Source organism: Bos grunniens, chromosome 6 (genome assembly GCF_055505025.1).
Source record: "Bos grunniens cultivar Pamir isolate PY7600 chromosome 6, Bosgru_T2T1.0, whole genome shotgun sequence".
In the NCBI taxonomy this organism is placed as follows: Eukaryota; Metazoa; Chordata; class Mammalia; order Artiodactyla; family Bovidae; genus Bos; species Bos grunniens.
The window spans coordinates 19,712,455-19,730,352 of NC_141170.1; the positions used below are offsets into that span (position 1 = coordinate 19,712,455).

The 17,898-nt window shown below is 43.0% G+C and overlaps 1 protein-coding gene and 1 long non-coding RNA gene across 4 annotated transcripts in view; one reads left to right on the forward strand and one right to left on the reverse strand.

Moving 5' to 3' along the window:
• The window catches only part of LOC147370366 (placenta-specific gene 8 protein-like), a 77,819-nt gene that overhangs the window by 45,439 nt on the left and 14,482 nt on the right, over positions 1 to 17,898 (forward strand). Inside the window, exon 1 of one of the 3 annotated variants that reach the window (XM_086405009.1) lies at positions 1,637 to 1,677. The exons of 1 other annotated variant lie outside the window; for it this stretch is intronic. The gene's annotated coding sequence lies outside the window, so the exon portion shown is untranslated. Of the gene's footprint in view, positions 1 to 1,636; positions 1,678 to 2,449; positions 2,551 to 17,898 lie in introns of those variants that run through there. One more of the 3 variants, XM_086405010.1, reaches the window with a different exon arrangement.
• LOC147370367 (uncharacterized) overlaps positions 1 to 17,898 on the reverse strand; it is a 48,060-nt gene that overhangs the window by 29,788 nt on the left and 374 nt on the right. The gene's annotated exons all lie outside the window — the stretch shown is intronic.

Here is a 17,898-nt window from a genome sequence, read left to right on the forward strand (position 1 = left end):
TGACATTAGTTGAAATGATTTTGTGCTTTAAGCACATGCTAGAGATTTAATGTATTACAGCCTTTTTTGTGAAGAGATTTGCCCAAGATCCACAGAATAAGTAGCCTAGAACTTGATGACCTCTTGCTTTGACTCTTGGGAGTCCCTTGGACAGCAAGGAGATCAAACCAGTCAATTCTAAAGGAAGTCAACCCTGAATATTCATTGGAAGGAGTGATGCTGAAGCTGAAATTCTACTACTTAGGCCACCTGATGCGAAAAGTCAACTCATTGGGAAAGACCCTGATGCTGGGAAAGATTGAAGGCAGGAGGAGAAGGGGGTGGTGGAGGACAAGATGGTTGGATGGCATCACCGACTCAATGGATATGAGTTTGAGCAAACTCTGAGAGATAGTGAAGGACAGGGAAGCCTGGTGTGCTGCAGTCCATGGGGTCCCAAAGAGTCGGACATGACTGATCATCTGAACTGAACTGAACTGAAGGAACAGCAAAAGGATATTTTCTTTCTTTCTTTCTTTTTTAATACTGGAGTGGGTTGCCATTTCCTTCTCCACGGGGTCTTCCTCACCCAGGGGTGGGACCTGTGTCTCCTGCACTGGCAGGCAGATTCCTTACCACTGAGCCGCCAGGGAAGGATAGTTTCTATATGGGCCACACGGCGTGTCTCACTTCCCAGGTCATACACTCTCCTAGGACGGGAACGATATCACCGCCCATTCTGGCTGAGTGCTATGGTTTCAGCTCACACTCCAGTCTTCTACAATAAGGTCATATCGATTATGCCGATACCTGGGTTTTCTACTCAGTGGTATGTATGAGGTATGGGGTCTCTGTGACCCCGTGGACTATAGCCCACCAGGCTCCTCTGTCCCTGGGATTTTCCAGGCAAGAATGATGGAATGGGTTGCCATCTCCTCCACCAGGGGATCTTCCTGACCCAGGGATGGAACCCAAGTCTCCTGCTTTGCAGGCAGAGTCTTTACTACTGAGCCACCAGGGAAACCCTGCACCTTCTCTTTCTATGAAATTGTCCCTGCAGTGATCTCCATGACGACAATCTTGCCTTCTGGAATCCAGGCTCCACACCAGCACCAGATGGGTGACTCCAAAATTGCCACTGTCCCTCTCTGCACCCCTAACCTTCAATAGCTTCTCTTGTCTCTCATTGGCCATCCAGCGCTTTAGCTTAGAAAACAATCTGACAAAAAGGAAATCTAATATGTCTTTAGCATTTTTGAATCATAAGGCCAGCTGCTCAATTCTCACTTTTAAACATGTCAAGACCCTTAAATGCCTTAGGAAATAGATGAATTCTAGAAATCCTAAATAAATACAACTTGGACCTTCATAAGATGTGTTGTTGCCCAATCATAGATAAATCTTGTTGTCTAAGGAAGCAGTATTATCAGGCAAATGTCGCATAAAATAAATGTAATCAGATGAAACAGAGTGTCCACTTTCTTAAATGGAGAAACACTGACCACCCCAACCCACTCCAAGCAGTAAAGACAGGCTTGCTTGCTTTCCTCCAGTCCCACCTCCTAACTTTCCACACCTCCTTCCCACCCAACCCCGCCTTAACTGATGACAGCCCTGGGCTACAGAACAAAAGTGCGGTGTTCCAGAGGTTTTTCCTGCTGATCTGAGCTGCTGTCCTCTGCAGTCAGCCTGTGTGTGGTGAGTATTTTTGCAATAACTTTAATGTTGCAAACTTCTTGTCTTTCTTTCATCCTCTTTCAAAAGAAAATTATTTTAATAAATTATTGAGCTAGTAAATTCTTATCATATAACTAATATAAGGTAGAATTGAATAATAAGTGAATTTTTGTTAAAAGCCACATGTCTGCAACATGTAATTGTCTTTTAAATTAAATTTGATGGGGCGATTCATAAGATCGTGTATATAGACTGTCTCTTAAAGATGAAGAGACATTTTTGAAGTGAAAAAATATTCTTAGTTATAAAGAAGAAATTAAGATGGGTTGTTTAAGCAGATTATTCTAAATTCCTTCTAGAAACTTTGTTATTTTGTAATTAGTTTCAAGACTTGCTGTGGAAATTACCATTGCTAGATTTTGCAGTTTATTATTACTTTACTGTCTGAAGTTAATTCTCTCTGTTTTTGTATAACAAAAACACATTTTTGAGATCATCACAGTCTGGCCATTTGTCACCTTTCCTGATTTGCTTTGTTGTTATTATGGGCAATATTACGAAGGCAAATCTTAGTATTTTCACTGTTGAGGGAATGATTAATTCTTCTCACGTGTATGATTTAAAGAAAGGGGTCAGGGAGAAAAGTTTTTTTTTTTCTTTTTTATTTCTTAAAGATGGTCGATAAAATGCATGACATCTAGATGGATGTCTGGTCTCGAGACTTTGAAATTGCGCACGTGAGACTTACTGTTTCTGTATTCGTACATTTGTTCATTGAGCCTCTACTCTGTTTCAGGCATCGTGTTAGGATAAAAAGATGAGTGGCCAGAATCCATAGAGCTCAAACTCCAGTAGAGGCAAGGGACCTGAAAACAGCTGATCTTAAAATATCAGGTCAGACGCTCACACTCAACCACACAGTCGTGTCTGACCCTTTGTGACCCCATGGACAACAGCCCGCCAGGCTCCTCTGTCCATGGGATTCTCCAGGCAAGAACACTGGAGCAGGTTGCCATTTCCTTTTTCAGGGCATCTTCCCAACCCAGGGACCGAAACAGCATCTCCTGCTTCTCCCGCATGCGCAGGCAGATTCTTTACCACTTGAGCCACCTGGGAAGCCTTGAGAGGCCTAGTGTGGGTGTGTGAGTCACACAGTTGTGTCTGACTGTTTGCGATCTCATGGACTATAGCCTGCCAGGCTCCTCTGACGATAGAATTCTCCAGGCAAGAATATAGGAGTGGGTTGCCATTCCCTTCTCCAGGGGATCTTCCCCACCCGGGGATTGAGCCCAGTTCTCCTGCATTGTGGGCAGATTCTTTACTGTCTGAGCCACCAGGGAAGCCCTCCGAGAGGCCTTTTGTTGTTGTTCAGACACTCAGTCATGTCCCACTCTGCGACCCCGTGGACCACAGCACACCTGAACTGAAGGCTTCCATGTCCTTCATCACTCCCGGAATTCGCTCAGATTCCTGTCCACTGAGTCAGTGACAAGGTCTTAAACACACTGAAAAACGTGTGGTATGCTATCTACATTCCTCCATATGTAAAGAAGTCCTGTGTAATTTGATTATTTCTGTCAAAGATTACCTTTATTTGAGGAAGGAGAATAAATATTTTTCCTTTATTTTATTTCACTTTATTGCAGCCCTGAGGATATGCTTAGTTTAGCTCTTTCGAGGCCATCCAAAGCAATCCATCGGAAGACCCACCCCAGTGCACTTCCATGTATTAGCAAAATGCAGAGGAAGCCAAGAGTACTGAACAAGCATCATTGTTCAGCCATCAGTTTTATTGAGGAATTGGCACTTAACGCTACTTATAAACTCATTTGGGTTTAATGGGGATGGGGTGGGAGGCAGTGAGAATGTAGATAAATGTGCCTGTGCGTTTTTAACGTCTGCCCCTCTTAGTGCATAGATTGTGTAGGGAGGTGAGAACAAAGATAAATGTGTGTGTGCAGATAAATGTGTGGGTCCGTTTAACGGCTGCCCCTCCTAGTGCACAGATCATTTTCTGGAAGAAGACATCCAGAGGCTTTTAGGAGAACAAAAGTTTGATAATTAAGTGTATTGGTTCCTGCTTTTTTTCCCGAGTTAACTTTGTCAACATTTAAGTGTTCCGCGGCCACCAGCTAATAGTATTTTCACTGAAGTTTTGAGATCCATTTATATTGACTAGAGCACTCAGAAATGGTTTTAGTTATCGTCTTAGAAAGTATTGGATAGGACTTGCTCAAGTTTTGGATTACAGCTGTTGCTGCTGTTGTTTAGCTGCTGTCATGTCCAACTCTTTGGTAAACCCATTGTAGCCCATCAGGCTCCTCTGTCCATAGGATTTTCCAGGCAAGAATACTGGAATGGGTTGCCATTTCCTTCTCTAGGGGATCTTCCCAACCCAGGGATCGAACCTGTGTCCCCTGCATTGGCAGGTAGATTCTTTACCACTGAGCCACCAGGGAAGCTCTTGGGTTACGGACACCACCCAAATTCACCATTCTGTAACTTTTGACCCTTGATTTTATGGCTAATGACCAGCACTATCTTAACCCTCTTTTCTTCCATCACCAATGCAATTTGTGGGCATTGAGTGGGGTGGAGGGCTCTTCCTGCTGCCTCCCCCCACAACCCCATCCCTTGCTAATAGCACAAAATCTAAAATTATTTAGCAAAGTTGCTGCTGCTGCTAAGTCACTTCAGTCGTGTCTGACTCTGTGCGACCCCATAGACGGCAGCCCACCAGGCTCACCCGTCCCTGGGATTCTTCAGGCAAGAACACTGGAGTGGGTTGCCATTTCCTTCTCCAATGCATGAAAGTGAAAAGTGAAAGTGAAGTCGTTCAATCGTGTCTGACTCTAGCAACCCCATGGACTGCAGCCTACCAGGCTCCTCTGTCCATGGGATTTTCCAGGCAAAAGTACTGGAGTGGGGTGCCATTGCCTTCTCCTAGCAAAGTTGACTGTTGACCAAAACAGACTTTAAAAAATCAGCTAAGTCCCTTCAAGATGTTTGTGCTGAAGTGAATGGAGCTATTAGCTGTAAATGATCTTCAACCCATGTGACTCAAAGGACAGATGATTCCAGTTCTAATTTAAGTTGCAGCAAGTTTTAAATTACAGTCCTGTACTTCTTAGGTCTTCTGGTTCTTCTAGCCAAGATATTAATTCTGAGACAGTTACAAGTTTGCTATGCTGATAAGACCAGATAATAGATATTCCAAACATGGGTGGAGATAAGCCCTCTGCAAGTCCAGGAGCTGGTGATCCCCTCTTCTCTTTCTGGGATTCTCCCCTGCTGAGTTCCTATTGGAGACAAAGATTTCCAAGAAAGAGGTGAAGAGACAGCAGATAGAATAAAGGCAAGACATGAGTCTGGGAAAATAATTGCCTAAGGGAGGAATCTGATTTTAGATGAGAGTTTTCATAGCTGTATATGACTTAAAACTTCTAACTCAAGGATCCATTCACTCAACCAATAATATTTCAGCCTTTTATTCTGCAGACAGAAATAAATTGGGGGATGAGCTGGAAGAACTCAAACTCTTTCTTGGAAAGACTCTTTCTGTTCCTTTACACCAACTCAAGAGTCACGGTAGAAGTTTTAACTAATTAGATAATAATTCTGAGCTAGAGCCCAATGATTGGATCCCAATTCTAAAAGAGATAAATGCTCACTCCCCAGTTATAACAAAAAAGAAAACAGCCTTCTTTTCCCTGTAGGAAAAATGTTTTACTGCCACATTTGGGAGTAAACTCATTAAAATGTGTTCCTACACACACAAACCAAATTTTTATTGGATTAAATGGAAGGACATACATCACAGATGTCAACAGTAGTTCATCTTTGGACTTCCCTGGCAGTCCAGTGGTTAAGACTCCGTGCTTTCACTGCCAGGGTACAGGTTTGATCCCTGGTCAGGGAACTAAAGGTCCCGCATGCCGTGTGCCCCCCTAAAAAAAATAGTGGTTAGCCTTGTATGCTGGATTTAAAAGAAACATTTTCTTTTGACATTTTTGTGATATTTAGATTTATGTTCATTGATTGTACTGTTTGAACTAAGTTTTAAAAATTATACATGTTTGGGGTGAAAAATTAAGTGGGAGGGGAATTTGAAATTAGAGGGGAAATGTGTGTTTTATCTTTGTGTAAAAGACTTACGCTCCATTACTTCAGTACTCAAATCATCATTTTGGATAGACTTCCTTCAGTAATTATGATAATTTAATTCTCAGCTCTCCCTGTACCCTGGAATCACCTAGGAAGTTTTAAAAATATCAATTCCAAAGCCTCCTTCACTCACACCAATGGAGCCAGAATCAGAATGAAGCCAATTAGTCAACTTATTATATAATCTAAGGGTCCGTATTGTAATTTTTGTCTTCATAGCATTGACCAGAAGGTTTGTTCTTGTTGTTTAGTCGCTAAGTCATATTGACTTTTTTGAGACCCCATAGACTGTAACCTGCCAGGCTCCTCTGTCTGTGGGATTTCCTGAGCAAGTATACTGGAGTGGGTTGTCATTTCCTTCTCCAAGTAATCTTCCCAAACCAGGGATCGACTCTGCATCTCCTGCTTTGGCCGGTGGATTCTTTACCGCTGAGCCATCAGGGAAGCCCAAACAGGAAGTCATATTACCTAAAATGAGAGTCCATGAACATTTTACTGCTTTCTTCTATTATCACAATGGGTGGGTATCAGCAACACCTGGTGTAAAAGTTTTTCAGCTCTCTGGCGTAGAACTTGAACTTCGATCAGTTGTACAGTCAAATGTGATTCATTGGTGTGTGCGAAAGATGCACTGCTCAGTAAAACACCAGCTTGTTTTAAATGGATATTTAAATGCCAGTCGTAGCCCATGTTGGCCAAGTCTCCTTTCTAAGCTTCCCCACTGGTCACTTGCTAAAGCAGTTTTATTAATAGAATGGATTTATAAGGAAAACACATTCTTTCCTGCAGGTATGCCTTTAGCTTATCTCCATGTTGAATTAGGATGGCCATCAACTCACCTCCACACTTCTATTCAGGTGCATGTTCTGTTTGCATCTTTTAGTTTTTATGACACTACCTTTGCTTTATATGCCTTTTCTTCTGCGTACCTGTTGCTACGTGTAATAGGCAGCCCTCGATGGGTATCTGAACTCAGATTCTTGCCAAAGACTTCTAATTTAGCCTTTGCTGCTGCTGCTAAGTCACTTCAGTCATGTCCAACTCTGTGCGACCCCATAGATGGCAGCCCACCAGGCTCCCCCATCCCTGGGATTCTCCAGGCAAGAACACTGGAGTGGGTTGCCATTTCCTTCTCCAATGCATGCAAGTGAGAAGTGAAAGTGAAGTCAATCAATCGTGTCTGACTCTAGCAACCCCATGGACTGCAGCCTACCAGGCTCCTCCATCCATGGGATTTTCCAGGTGCTGCACAAATCTTAACAAACCCCAGGTGGTGAAAATACTATCCATGGAGGAATACTCAAGAATATCCATCCATGTTTTTCACTGAACAATCTAAAAAATCTGATTTTTAATCTTGAATCATCCCAGATTATCAGAGAGGTAGATACTCGGATGGGATCATTTTAGCTTCTTGCTTTCACTGATTCTACCCCAGAATTGTGCTATAACTGTGTATTAGGGAATAGGTTCTGGAAAGTCACTGCTCTTTCTAATGTAGAGTTATTGAGATAGGCTTTGGCCACTGCATTTTATGTATCATCTCCTTGTTGAGGAAATTGAGAAATGTGTCTAGGTCTCAATCTCTTTTTATTTTATGGACGTGATCAATCTCCTAAATGTTTGTATTCCCTCTTTGCTTTGCCTAGTGGGAAGCTCAGAGACTAATTTTCAGCCCATACCAAGCACTGTACAGGAACCTTAGAGTAAGTGCCAAATTTACTCCCGGCTTTATTTTCCCTGATCTATTTTTGTGGAGAAGGAAATGGCAACCCACTCCAGTACTCATGCCTGGAAAATTCCATGGATGGAGAAGCCTGATGGGCTACAGTCCATGGGGTCACAAAGAGTCGGACATGACTGAGTGAACTGCAAAATTATTTTCCCTGATCTCTTTATTTTTGTGTCTTGTTTTGTATATAATTTAGTAGATGGTTCAAATCTTTTTAAAAACAGGGCAAGACTATGAATCAAAATTTCTCAGCCTTGACGCTAGTGAGTCAAATGATTTCCTGTTTGTGGGAATGGGTACGAAGTGGAAGAGAAGGGAAGGGACAGAGAGAGAGGAAGAGCCTCCCTGGCCTCTACCTACCAGGTGCCAATAAGCCGTTGTCCCCCTACCCTGAGCTGTGACAACCAAAAAAATACCAGACATTGCCAAATTCCCCCTGTGGGCAAAATCACCCCTGATTGAAACTCACTGGTATAAATGAATCAATAAACGTAATACTGAATATGTAGGGGAAGAAAAGCTTTCCTCAACCCTCTTAGGGTCCCTGGCTGGATCTGAAAATTAAACTAAGTTTGACAGGGGAAATGCAGGCAAAAGTTAAATTTTAACATGTTCATGGGAACTTTTGCAAGAAAATTAGACTCAAAAAAGTGACCAGAGCAGGAAACTTTTATACCTTTAGACAAAGAAACCATAGATTTGTGAAGAGTTGACAAGATAAGAGGGTTTGCCCGAGGGGTACTAAATGGTGAAAAAGTAACAAGGTTTGCTTATTCTTAGCCCTAAATTCCATTTCTGGTGCTAAGGATGTCTGCCTTCCTTCTGGTTCAGAGAGGGTACCTTTCTCTTACTTACCTCTTGCTTTTTGGGAAGACAGGTGAAGGGAGAGACCTTCCTGCTTTTGCTATTTTCTCAAACCCCTTCAGGGGCTTCCCCAAAGGTGGCGCTAGTGGTAAAGAACCCGCCTGCCAATGCAGGAGACTCAGGAGACCCAGGTTCAATCCCTGGGTCGGGAAGATGCCCTGGAGAAGGAAATAGCTACCCATTCTACTATTCTTGCCTGGAGAATCCTTTGGACAGAGGAGCCTGGTGGGCTACGGTCCATGAGGTCGCAAAGAGTTGGACGTGACAGGCAACTTAAGACGCCTGCAAACTCCTTCAGCTTCAGTATGCCAAGGTGTCATATTTTAGGGTACTGGGTCCTGAACCCCACCAAGAACCTAGTAATTTCTAAGCTATGTGGAGGCCACTGTCTTTGAGGGACACAAAGATCACTGAAACCTACTGACCACACTAATAAAAGCCAAAAATAAGCCCCCCAAAAAAGAAAACGGAAGTTCTCAGAGTATGCATAATTAGATATAGCTCATATCTGAAGTTATTATAGCTACTGTAGCTCTCCTAATGACTCTGCGGAGAAGGAAGTGAAGGCACTATCGTCGTCATTGAGAGAAAAGGCACAGAGGTAGCCAAGTATCGATGGATAGAGCTATGGTTAGAGCCCAGCATCCTGACCCCCAAGTCCAGGGGGCTCTCCACCACACCACCAAAGTGTTGTTGAGCAAGTTCAAAGGAGGGAGAGAGGCAAACCCAACTTGGAGGATTTGGAGTGGCTTCTTGGAGGAGATAGCATTTGAGATGCGATGTTGACTGCTCAATAGAGAAAGTGGAAGCATGAACTCACAGCAGGAATGGCATAGATGGAAAGCTTGCAGAGTGGTGAGGAAGCTGACCAGCTACGGAAAGGAGAGGGTCGGGGAAGGACTAGGAAAATAGAGTGTGTTGTGCTGCAAAGAGCTTCTGAGGGCAGGCTTATGGGGCTTGGCTGTGAAAAGGCAGTCATTCCCTAGAACCACGTATGCCTGACAGCCCTTCATAACTTAGATAAAAGTAGAGAAGAAGCTTAATGAATTAGGTCACCAAAGAGATTAGTAATGGTAGAATGATAGTGGGGGCCTGGAGGGATCCAATTTATCAAGTGATCATTATGCTCTACCCTGTCCCCAAATTAAAGGCTTTAGTGAGCCAAGTCCCCTTCACCGTCTTGATGAAAGGAGGGTAACTGAACTTTCCTGGTGTCCGAAAATTTCCCAGTCTTGCACTATCAAAAATGCAAGGGGTGGGTGGGACAGAGAGGGGGGTGGAGGGAGGCTCCAGAGGAAGGGGCCATATGTATACTTAAGGCTGACCCACATTGTTGTATGGCAGAAACCAGCACAACACGGTAAAGCAGTTAGCCTCCAACTAACAAAAAAATACAAGAGGGCTCCTCATTTAAGCGTTAGCAGGCATGAGCACCATTTTAACCATGAGGAGAAATGTTTTCGAGTGACCTTTTGAAAATAAAAAGATTTAGCTTCCATTAGAAAATGCCATACCATCAACTGCACATAATCATTTTAAAATTACCTTACGACTGAGAGTTCTCATTGTTCTGGCTAAGATTTCAGAAATGACACAATTGGTGGGACATTAGGCAGCATCCTACTAGGATACAGACAACAGCGAATTCTTATGCGATCCAGATAATTGGCTCCAGATGCGGATTCGGGCCTGCCATGGGGGCTGGGTGCTGGAAAAGATCGAGAAAGGAGATGTCTTCCTAGTGCAGGGGCTGACGGTTTCTGGGGCCGGCTACAGGGGGTTGGAGGTCAGATGGTGATGTGAGACTAATCATCTCTCTTCACTCCCAGTCTGTAAACCAAAAGGGACCATTTCCTCCTCTGTCTCCTAACATCACAGTCCAGTGGTTAAGACTCTGCTTCTGATGCAGAGGGCATAGGTTCAATCCTTGGTCAGGGAACTAGAATTCCACATGCCATACAGCACAGTCAAAAAAAAATTTTTTTTAAAAAAGAAATGACACTGTAGGGGAAGAAAAATAATTTTCCCTCTAACCATCTATCTTCTCAGCTGGGGCCCTGGAACAAAAGATAAAGAGAAAAGCAGAAGTTGATTAACACCTATATCTCATATACATGGGAGAAAAGAAGGAAAACTGTAACTCTCAGCAGTGGCTTAGACTTCAGGCTTAAATATCATCTTCTGCTAAAAGCAAAAGAGAAGCTGGGAATGGACCAGTTATGGGGAGGAGGCCAGGTCAACAAGAATAAGGTTTGTTATGCAGAAAAGGGCCTGGTCCATCCAAGAGTTTCTTATGATTTATTTCTTATTAGAGTCATTCTTCTTTTCTTGGTAGGACAGGGAGACCACCTTACAAATGGTGATCTTCTTTCTAAATATACATTTCCCTTCAAGCATGACTTCTACTCTGTTTCCTATCTTCTCCTGAGTCTACTGTTTCTCAAAATAATCAGCTCAAAATAACTTCCCTGGTGGCTCAGACAGTAATCTGCCTGCAATGTGGGAGACCCAGGTTCAAGCTCTGGGTCAGGGAAGATCCCCTGGAGAAAGAACTGGCAACCCACTCCAGTATTCTTGCCTGGAGAATCCCATGGACAGAGGAGTCTGGTGGGCTACAGTCCATAGGGTCACAAAGAGTCGGACACAACTGAGCAACTAACACACACACACACACACACACACACAACTGTAATCCTAACAAGGCCAAAATGGCATTTGGGGATGCCATATTCTGGTTACAGTATAACTGGTCGAGTGTGACGTGGAGGCTGCAGAATTCTGCTTAAGACACATTGGAGCTGGGGGTGATGGAGTGGGATGCACACTTAGACCAGGGGCTAGAAGACAGGCCTGCTGTGGGTCGCTAGATGCTGCAGAATCTCAAAGTGATCAAAAGCAAGGCCTTCTCAGCTGCCTTTATGTAATTTCCTTGTTCCAGAAATGGGTGGCATAGAACCCTTGGAATGATCTGGTAGGAAGCTGAAAGTCAGAAAGAGGTGGACAGAGGAAAAAAGAGGGGAAATCAAGGGAATTAAGAGCCCTGGGAAGCCCTAGTGAATGAATGATAAGCAACAATCTCACTCGACCCTATCAAGATAGATCAGACTGGCTGAGAGAAATAGAGCCCATGTGAGACCCAGGCAAGTCAATGAAACTCCTTCCACGAGACAGAGGGCTTGATGGAATAGAAGAACTCTGACTTTGGCTTTAGCTCACCTGGCATTGAACCAGACTGAGCTACTTAACTTCTCCAAGTATCAGATTTCAACACAGGAAGCAAGACTGTTGCAAGGGCAATATCACACATCAGATTGCCAAACATGGAAACTGGCAATAGAAACTGCTCAATAAATTTCAGTTTTCCTTCCTCTATCCATGAATGAACAATTATATGTTCCCAGAGGAAATGCTCTTAAATAATTAAGCTGCTGCTGCTGCTGCTAAGTCGCTTCAGTCGTGTCTGACTCTGTGCGACCCCACAGACGGCAGCCCACCAGGCTTACCCGTCCCTGGGATTCTCCAGGCAAGAACACTGGAGTGGGTTGCCATTTCCTTCCCCAATGCATGAAAGTGAAAAGTGAAAGTGAAGTCGCTCAGTCGTGCCCGACTCTTAGCGACCCCATGGACTGCAGCCCACCAGGCTCCTCCATCCATGGGATTTTCCAGGCAAGAGTACTGGAGTGGGGTGCCATTGCCTTCTCTGAAATAATTAAGCTAGAAATCAAATAAACCATTGTCCTTTGGGACGTTATGGCAGGGGAGGCGGGGGTGGGGGTGGTAGTGAAGAAAAGGGCCTAGTACACAACCTAGAAAAGCCCACTATTTTCACCTCCTCACCATCACTTCCCATTCCTGTAAGTTTGGGGAGCAGTAACTGCCCCTACACTGGTATTTAGTTCAGTTCAGTTCAGTCACTCAGTTGTGTCCGACTCTTTGTGACCCCATGAATCCCAGCACGCCAGGCCTCCCTGTCCATCACCAACTCCCGGAGTTGACCCAAACTCATGTCCGTCGAGTTGGTGACGCCATCTAGCCATCTCATCCTCTGTCGTCCCCTTCTCCTCCTGCCCCCAATTCCTCCCAGAATCAGAGTCTTTTCCAATGAGTCAACTCTTCGCATGAGGTGGCCAAAGGACTGGAGTTTCAGCTTTAGCCTCATTCCTTCCAAAGAACACCCAGGACTGATCTCCTTTAGAATGGACTGGTTGGATCTCCTTTCAGTCCAAGGGACTCTCAAGAGTCTTCTCCAACACCACAGTTCAATATTGCTTGGGACATAATTTTCAAATTTAACTGAATAATCTGTATTTTTTTCATAAATGTGATGACTCTATTTAATCACTTAACCCTAGTTTCTATTTTTCTCAATTTTAAACCTAGGTGTCTGCTTCGCAGGTTCTTTAGAAGCCTATGAGTAAAAAGAAAGATAGTGGCATTTCCAGATATGGGCTAGGATGTGGAGCAACTGGAACTCTCATACATTACTGATGGAGGTAGTGCCACTACTTTGGAATACAGTCTGGCACTATTTACAAACCTTGGGACCCAACAATGCCACTCCTAGATATAGATATAACAGAGATGCATACATAGTTCCCCTAAAGATATGTACAAGAATGTTCATAGCAGTGTTGTATTATTGGTAACAGTCCGGGCTGGAAACAATGCAATGATAGCATGGATCAAGAAATTGTGGTATGTCTATAAAACGAAATCTTATACAGCAATGAGCAAAAGAAGCAAGAAATAGAAGAATAAATAATGTTTATTATTCAATAAATATAAGGCTCAGACACAGGCAAAATGAGCTTCTGATGTTAGAAGAAAGGATAGAGGTTGCCTCTGGGTGGAGGGCTCGACTTCTGTAAGAGTAAGGAGGGCTTCTGGGGTTCTATAATATCCTAGTTCTCGATTCAGGCTGTGGTTTCAAGAATTCACTTGATGAAAATTCATCAATCATGTTTACAGTTTCTATCCTTTACTGTATATATACGCCCTGGAGAAGGGAACGGCTACCCACTCTAGTATTCTGGCCTGGAGAATTTCATGGACAGAGGAGACTCACAGGCTACAGTCCATGTGGTCGCAAAGATTAGGACACGACTGAGCAACTTTATATTGCATTTCAATTAAAGGGCTATTTAAAGAAAAAAGAAAACAGTAGAACTGGAGAGGTTCAACTGTCAACTAGGAACAATAAGCAGAAGGAAGAGACAAGAGGCAGGTTTGGGGGCAAGTCCCAGCAGGACTTGCCACACAGAAGAAGCATTACCGAATAGAATGTGAACAAACCTGTGAGGGGACCAAGATTCTGTGCTGATCCTTGAGTTCCAGCACGTGCATTTTGAACATTTTTTTTAATATCTATTTATTTGGCTGTACAGGGTCTTAGTTGCGGCTTACGGGACCTAGCTCCCAGACCAGGGATGGAACCCAGGCCCCCTGCACTGGGAGCATTGGACCACCAGGGGAGTCCCCACTTTGAACATTTTTGAACTCAGAAGCAATAAGTAAGGTTTCATTTCTCACAAGGACTGCTTATCAGTGTCTGCTAGGAGACTGCATTCAACAGGCTTCAGGCTCATGTTTCCACCCCATTTTTCTTAAAAAAAAAAAAAAAAGTGCTTTCAGGATGTTTAGAAATATCCTTGGCCTCTATACACTTCTCATCCAGTTGGGACAACCCAAAATGTCTCCAGACGTTGCCCAATGTCCCCGAGGAGTTGAAATCATCTCTGGCTGAGAACCAGTTCTCTACATATGTATTGTAAACTCCAGGTCAAGTTTTCATTGACTGATTTTAAGATATTAAAAATACATACATATATACATGCATACATTAAAAAATAAAAAAGCAGTTAGTCACAAACTGTCTAGCTTACTGAGACCCCAAAATTCACCTGAGAAGGGATCCTCTAGGAAAATACTGAACAGGGTTTGCTCATTTCAACTGGTCCCTGATTGATAGAGGGCAATGGGAAGAAGAATGAAGTTTCTGGAATCCCTTAGAACTGAATTCAAATCACAGCCCTGCCAGTCTGTCACTTTAGACATGTGGCTTTTTTCCCCTTTGAAGACCAATTTTTAAAAATATTTATTTATTCATTTGGTTGTATCAGGTCTTAGTTGAGGCTTATGAGATCTTTTTAGTTGGCAGCGTGTGGGATCTAGTTCCCTGACTGGGGATCGAACCTGGGCCTCTTACTTTGGGAGCATGTGCTTTTGGCCACTGGACCGCCAGGGCTTATTTTCTGTGTGGCTTATTTTCTGTTTCCTCTATCAATGCTCTTTCTTCTGCAGCCTTGTGGGAAAACTACACACACTTTACAATTCCTACAAGTATAAAAGAAGTATGGGATGGGGGAAGTATTGTCTCCTCCAGGGCCAAGTACCACTGTTTTTATTTAACTAACATTCATGAAGTATTTACTCTGCCAAGATTCCTTCGAAGGACTTTTCAAACATCAACTCATCTAATCTTCATGACAACTTTGTAACCTGGGTACTATTGATATCCCGCCTTTCACAGATGAGGAAACTGAGGCACAGAGAGGCGAAGTAACTCACCCAAGGTCATGAGCTGGAGCCTGGGGCCAGAGTCCACGACCTTAACCACTTGATCATGCTTCTCGGTCCACTTTCTCATCTTTTGGTTCCTATAACATTACCCATAAGATGCTCCCCATATCTTTTCTCTGAAGAGACTAAGGAGAGGATGTGGAGCCAACATGCAATCTTTGAGACAAGCTACATTTTCTCATCCATAAATTAAAGAAGTTCGACTAGTGATCATGATTTTTCCTTGGCCTTGGCACTTAGTCTCTTTGCTTCAGTTTTCTTGTCTGCAGTGAAAAGAATCTTAACAGCCTAATGCCCTGAGTGCTCTGGCCTGCTGTGAATATTAAATAGAGACCAGTGTGAAGTAGGAGCCAAACATGAGAAGCATGGCACTCTATATAAGCATCAGCTATGGTCATATCTACAACATACCACGTTCAGATTTTTTCCATCAGTGTTCACTGGCACTTAGATGCTCTCCCATGTGTGTGGTGATTTGCAGCTTTCAAAACGTCTTCACGTACGTATTGTTATCTGAGTTTCCCAAACACTAGCAATGACTAAAATCCAAGCTTTCTGACTTCTGACCCATTGATCCCAGGTGCTTTTCTGTATCAATAAGTCATGCATGGACACTGCTACTTGGCAGCATTTAGTTTAAAACAGACAATGTCAGGTCATTGATACACAGGGAACACGGGGTTTAATAGACATAGTCTCATCACATTAACACGACAAAGAAGAAAGTCAGATTGTACTCATTTTAAAGATGCTAAAACTGATGCTCAGAGAATTTAGTTTAATTGTCTGAGAACACAGAGCAGGTGGAAAATAGATTTGAATCCAGCTTCATTTGTCTCCACCGGTTCCTAACCGTGATCTAGGCCCTGGCAAGTCAGAGTGTGGGCCAGATGCCAACAGCATTGACACCACCCACGAGCTTGTTAAAAAGGCAAATCTTGGGTCTCACTCTGGATCTACTGAATAAGGATCTGCTTTCTAGAAGGACTCCTTGGTGAGTCCTGAGCACATCATAATTTAAGAATCACTGACCTCTATTGCCCCTCAGTGAAGATCTATCTCTGATATTCAGAAGTGCAAAATCTGTAAATAAGCACATATATGCACACATACACATCCATACACACATATATTGTAGGGTGTTTTTAAAATATACCTCTTCCCTGGTAGCTCAGACTGTAAAGAATCTGCCTCCAATGCAGGAGACCCAGGTTCGATTCCTGGGTTGGTAAAATCCCCTGGAGAAGGGTATGGCAACCCACTCCAGTATTCTTGCCTAGAGAATTCTATGGACAGAGGAGCCTGGTGGGCTACAGTCCATGGGGTCGCAAAGAGTTGGACATGACTAAGCGACTTCACTTTCACTTTTCACTTTCATGCATTGGAGAAGGAAACGGCAACCCACTCCAGTGTTCTTGCCTGGAGAATCCCAGGGACGGGGGAGCCTGGTGGGCTGTGAACTATGGGGTCACACAGAGTCGGACACAACTGAAGCGACTTAGCAGCAGCAGCAGCAAGAAGCTAACACTTTCACTTTTTCTAAAAATTTTACTTTAAGAAAGGGAATTTAGGGATTTTAAAGCAAGTGGCATGAGTCCCTGTGTTAGACTGGGAATTGAATTAATAGATACTTACTACATACCAGGACAGATGTTTTCATATATAGCAATGTCAGCATTTGCCCATTCCAGGTTTTGTTTTTTTTTTAATCAATACTTCTTATTTAGGAAATTATTCACTCTTTTTTTTTTTTTAATTAAACCCAGAAAATTTTATCCTTACCCTAAATGACTCAACACAACAAATATATGAAGCACTAGAAGAATATTTAAGATACAATTTTTGCCCTGGAGTAATTTTTAGCTTTGGGGTCTCTAGGGAAGTACTTAAGGACAGTTTTCCTTTTTGATATATTGGCTAAACTGATTTTGGTTACCTATACTGATAACCAAAACATTGTTTTTTATTATAAAGCAGTTTTCTGTCAAGAACATAGTCTTGCTGGTACATTGCTCTTTATTTAATAGTATACACACACCCGTAGCAGAAGCAGCTTTCTGTATATGTTAACTATACTGATTTTCCCAGTAAATAATTTTTAAAGTAATGGATAATTCTTTCATGAGGCCAGGAGTATATCTGTAACATTCAGAGCTGAACCACACATTACCTATACAACTTACTCTTATTTGTTAACCATTTCTTATGTATCATGTGCCAACTCTGATCAAACAGTAGGAGCATCTGATACCCTGTCTTGTGAAGATACATCCCGCAGGAGCATTCTAGGATTGATTAGCAACGTCTGCTGCGAGTATAAGAAAGAGATCCTGAAGTACCCTTGTCATGCACTCTGACCCTGTTTCCTGGTGCAAAAAGCAAATCTCTTTACTGTTCCTCATGCCTTCCACACTCTTTTTGCCCCCTAGGCATTTCCTCACATTATTTTCACTGTCTAGAATGTCTACTATCTTGCCTATACAAGAATCACATACTCTCCAGTCAGCCTTCCCAAGTTTCTCCAGAACAAATGATAAAAACAACAACAACAAAAAAAACCAAGAAACCTGTTCCCAAATCATATGTTTGGACTTCAGCTCAGGTCCCTGGGTCAGAGGTTTATCTTACATCCCCCATGGGGTCAAAGAGATTCACAAAATAGACTTGTTTTTTGCTTCTTTTTTTTTTTTTTTTTTTACACTTTTATTTGTTATAATAGTTTCAGGCGAACAGCGAAGGGACTCAGCCATACATATGCATGTATCCATTCTCCCCCAAACTCCCCTCTGTCCAGGCTGCCAGGTAACACTGAGCAGAGTTCCCTGTGCTCTATAGTAGGACTTTAGTTGAACCCATTTTAAATATCACAGTGTGTACATGTCCATCCCGACTCCCTAACTGTC